The following is a 7007-nucleotide window of genomic DNA, read 5'->3' on the forward strand; positions in this document are numbered from 1 at the left end:
TACCAAATGAAAAAAAAAAGTTAATTTAACTAAAATATTTGTGGACATCCATAGAAAAAAATTATGCAAAGTCATACACTGATAATGAGAGTAAATACTGAACTCGACTGTATTAATGTGTGTTTGCACAAGAGAGATCTGTTAGTTTAATGTAGTTTTGTGGTTCACCATTGTGCTGGAGAGTAGAGCCTGTGCTTCAGTCAATGATGAACCACAAATTCTGATTTTCTGCTGCTTTATATAAAGACAGTAAATGTGGGTCCGCTGATACAGTGGTGATCTCTGTGTTGAGTATTTCAGCACATACATGTGTGCTATAGCTGACAATGAGCTGCAGTGATTCGAGTAAAAGTCATGTATTTAGCTACTTTATTACTGCACATTAAGTGTTTGCATCTTTATATTAAGAACTATTCCTTCTCAGTGAAATCAAATGAAATAAGTTCATAGTACTAACATCGTAGGAATGCTAGTTTTTATGCTTAACGGCACAATTTTTTACAGTGTGCTGCTATATATCGTAAATTAACAACGTCCAAAGTCGACACTCAGCGTCTGTGTTTCCAATCACACCCTACATCCTCCTTCACTATTCCCTACATGAGTTTACTAATATAGTCCACCTGACAGAGAGAATGAACACTAATGAGTGAATTCAGACACTGATGAACAGCAGCTGTTAACGAGTAGAATAACTCAAGAAAAAAGAAACAAGACAAACACATGAACTACAACTGATTTCAGCCACAGCCTTAGATTAAATCAACTGAAGATTTAAACAATCAACAAACAGCTTTACCAACTTCACTCATTACTAACCAGACTGACTTTATTTCTATCAGATCAGAGATCAAAAGATCTTACTGAGAATTACAGAGCTTTAGATGATAACGTTAGTTTCGTTTAGCGTCACCATTGTGGAGATCAGTGTTTGCTTTAGTTGGGCTCCTGACCCTTGACTTTTTTACTTTAAATTTTGTTTCAGTGCTGTATTTGCATCTGTATGGTACATTTTTTACAGCAATATTAATTTTGATGGTCGAGTGATTATGGCTGTTTCTATCAGGCATGATCTACTAGACTGACTTAAAGTGTTGTTATAGTAGTCAAATATTAGTTTGGTTTTGAAATATTTGAGTGAATTACACAATTTTTTTTGTTTCTTCAATTTTATGAGAGTGAACCGTGCTGTGATAATCTGAACATACTTTTTAACAACAGATTGAGTTTTAAATATTTTGGGCAGCTGTGTCCGCAACACTCAAAGAGAGAGATCAACAATGGTGACAATCAAAAGGTTCATGATGCAATGCATGCTGGGTACCAGCACAGGATAAAACTCATCCATGACTCCCAGCATGCATTGTGGCATGAATAAATTATGACGCTGAATTGTTCACTTATTTTCTTGAATTCTTATGTGCTTATAATTTTGCTTTTGTCTTAAGTTTTAGTAGCATGTTTTGTGATGTTCAGAACTTATCTGTTTATTTATTTTGTGGATTGTCACCATTGTTGTGATTCATACGCTGATTCTTGATGTTTCTGTCTAATTTTCAGCTAAGGTTTTTTTTATGAGCAAAATTTTCTTAACAGTCTTTCATTACTTAAGGCTCAGCAGTGTTCCTTCTTTTGCTGTAGTATCAATATTCAATAAGAGAAGGGATACAGGATTGGATCAGAAATAATAGAGTGTTTGTTCTTTTCAATCTATAAGCAACAATACCAGGATTTTTTCCCCCGCTATAACAGGTTCCAAAGATGCATTGTTACAGCATGTAAACAAAACAAAAAAAAAACTTAGTTGTTGAAAAGTCACGTTCAAGAACCCAACTAAATTAAACACTGATCTCCATCATGGTAGTGAAAAAAAAAACACCTAAACCTATTTAACTCTCAATAAGATCTTCTGTAGACATCTGACAGATATAAAGTCAGTCTGGTTAGTAATGTGAATCTGGTGAAGCTGTTTTAGGAGTTGTTTATTCAGATCTTGAGAGATTTTATGAATTATTTTATTTCAGTTGATTTCATCTAAGGCAGTGGCTCAAGTCAGTTGTAGTCCTTGTGTTTCTCTTTCCTTTAGTAATTCTGTTTGTTAATAGCAGGTGTTCATCACTAATGCTCAATCATCAATTAATCACAGAATTATCTCATTAACTTAACTGATTCAGTCTTAATCAAACACTCTGTAGTGTGCACACATTATAAGTGTTCATTTAAAACTGAGGATTTTGTTGTGGGGTTTAAAGGGTTAAAGATTTAAGATGAAGAAAAAACAGCATGAAACATAATGTAGCAGTAATAAACTGTAATTAATTTACAGGAAACAAACACCCCTGCTGCCAGTAAATAACTGTTTTTCTACAGTTTGTTGCCGTAAATTAATGGTTGCCAGCAAAAAAAGTGTTTTTCTACAGTTTGTTGCCGTTAAGTCAAGGAAAAACAGTAATATACTGTAAAATGTAAATGTCAGATTTATCAAATGAAAAAAAAATGTGTGTTTGCACAAGAGAGATCTGTTAGTTTAATGTAGTTTTGTTGTTCACCATTGTGCTGGACAGTAGAGCCTGTGCTTCAGTCAATGATGAGCCACAAATTCTGATCTTTTGCTGCTTTATATAAAGACAGTAAATGTGGATTCTCCTGATACAGTGGTGATCTCTGTGTTAAGTATTTCAGCACATACGTGTGAGCTGCAGTGATTTGAGTAAAAGTCATGCATTTAGTTACTTTACTATTACACATTAAGTGTTTGCAGTTTTATATTAAGAAATATTCCTTCTCAGTGGACTCAAATGAAAGAAGTTCATTGTACTAACATCATAGGAATGCTAGTTTTTAAACTTGAACTGTTTGAAGCAGTGGGAGTGGAGTTAATTTCCATGGTAGAATTTACGGTAAAATACTGTAAAAAAAATTAAGAGTGGTAAATTAATGGTTGAGAGCTGTAAATTAACAGTACTTTACTGGCACCCCTGCTGCCAGTAAATTACTGTTATTTAACGGCACATTTTTTTACAGTGATGTGTCCACACTCAGAGTGTTAAATTAATTAAATTACTGTTATTTAACGGCACAATTTTTTTACAGTGTATATGTGTCCACACTCAGAGTGTTAAATTAACACTGGGGATTTTGCTGTGTATGTATTGTAAAGCTATAATTGGTTTACATGTGCTTAGGTCATTTTTATGCCTCTTAGCCATCTGAGTGTGTGTATGTCTTTAAGAACTGTACTTTTGGCTTTTCATGTGATCAGTCTGAAAACTCCTGAACTCCTTGTTTGCATGTGTCAATGTTTACGAATAGAATAAAATAAATGGACAAATTTAATTTGATATTCCCATGATTCATTTATATTTGAATTTAAAGTTTGAGAAGGAAACAGTGGAGTTTGCTTATATTTCTTCAGCAGACTGGTGGACAGATAACATCTCTTAAATCATCTCAACACACACAGATACTGGAATAGTTAAGCAGTCATTTGTGTCTGTGAGAATCAGCTTACATCATCAGGTCAGATCTTTCTGCTAATGATGATGAACAATCAGTAATACATTTCAATCATATATATATATAACATAATATATCACAGTGCTAAATTTCCTACACCTTCTACCTTATTTTATTTATAATAAAATTTGAGCTTCTTAATTATATTTAAGTATATGTTTATTGTATATATGTTAAATACATTACAAACAAATTACTAACATAATAATAATAAAAAAACAAATAAAAGAGAAATAATTTGCAAGCTTGTTTGTTTAGAGGCATCACAGGCAAGTCTGCTGGCAGAGGAGTAGCTGTTCCTCAGCATCTGGTTTCCTCATTGCCCTTCAGTCCCTTATAGACAGCAGGTGGATTCCAATGTCTGGTGATGTCATAAGGTCGGGAAATTCCCTCAGAAGCCTTCCATTTCCTTACCTTTCTCCTCCAGGACTTTCTTCTTAGATGCCTCCTGCACTGCGTCTGCAACACAGCATTCTACAGTAACATCCTTTTTTCTTCATTTTTCTTTATCAAAGCTCTTACTAATACATGTATTATTTCTAGCTTATATATGCTATAAATATTCGCTCAATAAATGCTTAAAATAATTACAATTTAAGTGTGGTGTCTTTCTTAATGAACCACTTCTCTAATAAAACAATTACAATATAAGTGTGGTGTATTGCTTAATAAATCACTTCTCTAATAAAACAATTACAATATAAGTAAGGTGTCTTTTTTTAATGAACCACTTCTCTAATAAAACAATTACAATATAAGTGTAACTGAAAAAAAAAAAAAAAAACTGTGCCACCATAATTGTGGTGAGTATTTGCTTCAGTTGAGCTCTTGAGCCTTTAAGCAGTTTCTATAAATTTGCGTCAAAGCCAGGTGTTCAGGACTTTTACTCTTTGGCCCCTGGAAATATATTGAGTTTCAACCAAAAAAAAAAGGCTAAATGTATTTTAGGGGCAATAAAATGCATTTTATTCATTTATTTATTCATTTTACGTCATACTGATTTATAGTGATATTTACTGTATGTGTTGTGCACACCAAACTTTTTCTCAGAGTCATTTACTTTCACTCACAATGGAGAGCAGACAGAGACTTGCATGTAACCTATTTTATTAAGTAGTTTTAATTAATGATATATAAATAAATGTTTATGCACGACATATGAACTGATTTGCACGGATGTCACTTCTATCTCATTTATGATATGTATTTTGCAACGTCATATTGTCACATCAAACCACTTTAAACTGCCCAAAACTAAAATGCCAATATCAATAATTTGTCAGTTCTTGTGCAAGTTTTCATGATGTTGATGTGTCGCTAAATTGGATTTGATTGCTATTTTCATTGAATTAATGAGATATTAATTATATACGGAGTAAGTTTATTTGTTCATCACTCACTTCAATCACACATTCATTGATTTTGTGAATTCATATTGGTTGTAATGTTTGCAAATGATTAACAGTTGAAAACATAAATTTTAAGAAGTATTCAAAAAAAGAATTCAAACATTATATTACATTATTTTCTTAAAGTAATTGAAATTACAGTACATATTAAATTTTAAATAGGATAACTTGTAATCTGTAACCTAAATTCTAAAGTAATCTTCTCAATGCTGATTAGTTCTGATGATCAAGGATCATAACTAATAAATAGTGTAAAGATAAGGCCTTTTCCGTGTTGGCAGTAGAAGCATAGAATAAGGCATACATTTAAAAATCCCAGCAGTATCAGGTGTGAATCATTAATCAATGTCGTGGATCTTTCAATTGCAGGCCAAACTCCAGCATGAAGCTTTTCAGATTTATTTATTAAGGAAGGAATAATAACCATTCATTATTGCAAAATAAAGCCGGACAACATCCCAGATACTAACTTGTATCACCCCAAAGGGGTTTATTTTACTATAATCACCAGTTGACTGTTCTTGATTCTTCTTATTATTTTGACAAATATATTGATATATTGCTGTGAAATACCGATTTGACTTTAAATTATTATATTATGTAACAATAAAGAAAGCACAGAGTTATACGAAAGGCATAAAGCACAGCGTATGAAGCTTGCTTTTGTAAAAGTGTGCGCAAAACAACAAATCAGTAACTGTAGGCTAACCAAAAACAAAAGTGTGCAATTATAACAAAATGTAATCTCACTGCCACCTCGGAGTTCAGAAAGAGAATGATTTTATTTATAATTGTTTCATAAATCACAAAACAGCTCAGCTTCAACTTTTCAACTTCAATGGTCAACTTTTTAAACGCTGAAACTTAATGTATTCAAAGTAGATACATGTATGCAAGAGCCATAGAAACTGCATTTACTTGTCATTTGTCTGTGTCAATTGTCATCTACTGTGTAAGTTAATTAAGGCATGTGCGATTTTAGCTCCAAATGTTAAAATGTAGCTGATTTTGTCCTTGCCACAAGTGAAAGATTTGACGGTTTCAGAATCAGGATACATTGCCTGTTCCTTGATTTTGCTACGGTAATGTTAGTGACTACAACATCAGTTGTCATCGTAACGTTATTACTTGTAGATTTATCAGTCACTGTAGGCTGTCTGACTCTCACCGCTGATTTGTGGCCATCACAATGCATGTGGGATTTCACAGCGCTGATTCTCATGGTCCCCAACGCTGCAAAATCCCTCAACATTTTTACCACTAACAGGCTGCAGCGTGTCTTAACATTTTGGTTTTCCAGCCACTTCAGCTGGAACTTACACTTTCCCATTGTTCCTAGGTTCAGATCGGTCCACCGCTGTACAAAATGTCTGTGTCATCTCCACATCACGGCAATTTTGATTCGGCAAGAAACAATTACCAAATTGGTTTCCCATAACGTTACATATCTTGCAACAACAATTTTTTGTATAAATTGTGAAGGTTATATTCGATACATTTATATAAAATTATCTTAAAAACCATGTAATGCCTGTAAGAATCAAATGTAATATCTTATGTATGTATGAAGCACTTTATTCAGCAGAGATCATAAACATGAGTAAGTCTCTTTTTATTTATTTGTACTAGTTTTCACATAACGTGTAAACATTATACTAGTTAGACTTTTTCCAAATACTTTTTCCCAACTATAATTCCTGACTAAATGTATAATCAAGTGAAACATTATGAAGTTTCAATAACAATATACAATACTATACCATTCAAAAGCTTGATGTAAATAATATAAATGTGACAAATAGAGATAACTCTAACAAATGTAAAAACAATGCAGTTCTTTCAATTTATTCCCCCTAAAAAAAAAAAAACTGAAAAATATTCTCAGCTCTTTTCAACATTAATAATAATGATGATGATAATAATAATAATAATAAATGGGGTTTTTTTTGGTAGAAAATAAGATTGTTAAAAGGATTTCTGAAGGATTGTGTGACTGGAGTAAGGATGCCTAAAAATTTGTTTGAAAGTCAGCTTTGATTGTCCCTAATAAACTGTTTAACTGCTCCCCCAAGTGGATATTAA

Source organism: Carassius auratus, chromosome 1 (genome assembly GCF_003368295.1).
Source record: "Carassius auratus strain Wakin chromosome 1, ASM336829v1, whole genome shotgun sequence".
NCBI classification, from domain to species: domain Eukaryota; kingdom Metazoa; phylum Chordata; class Actinopteri; order Cypriniformes; family Cyprinidae; genus Carassius; species Carassius auratus.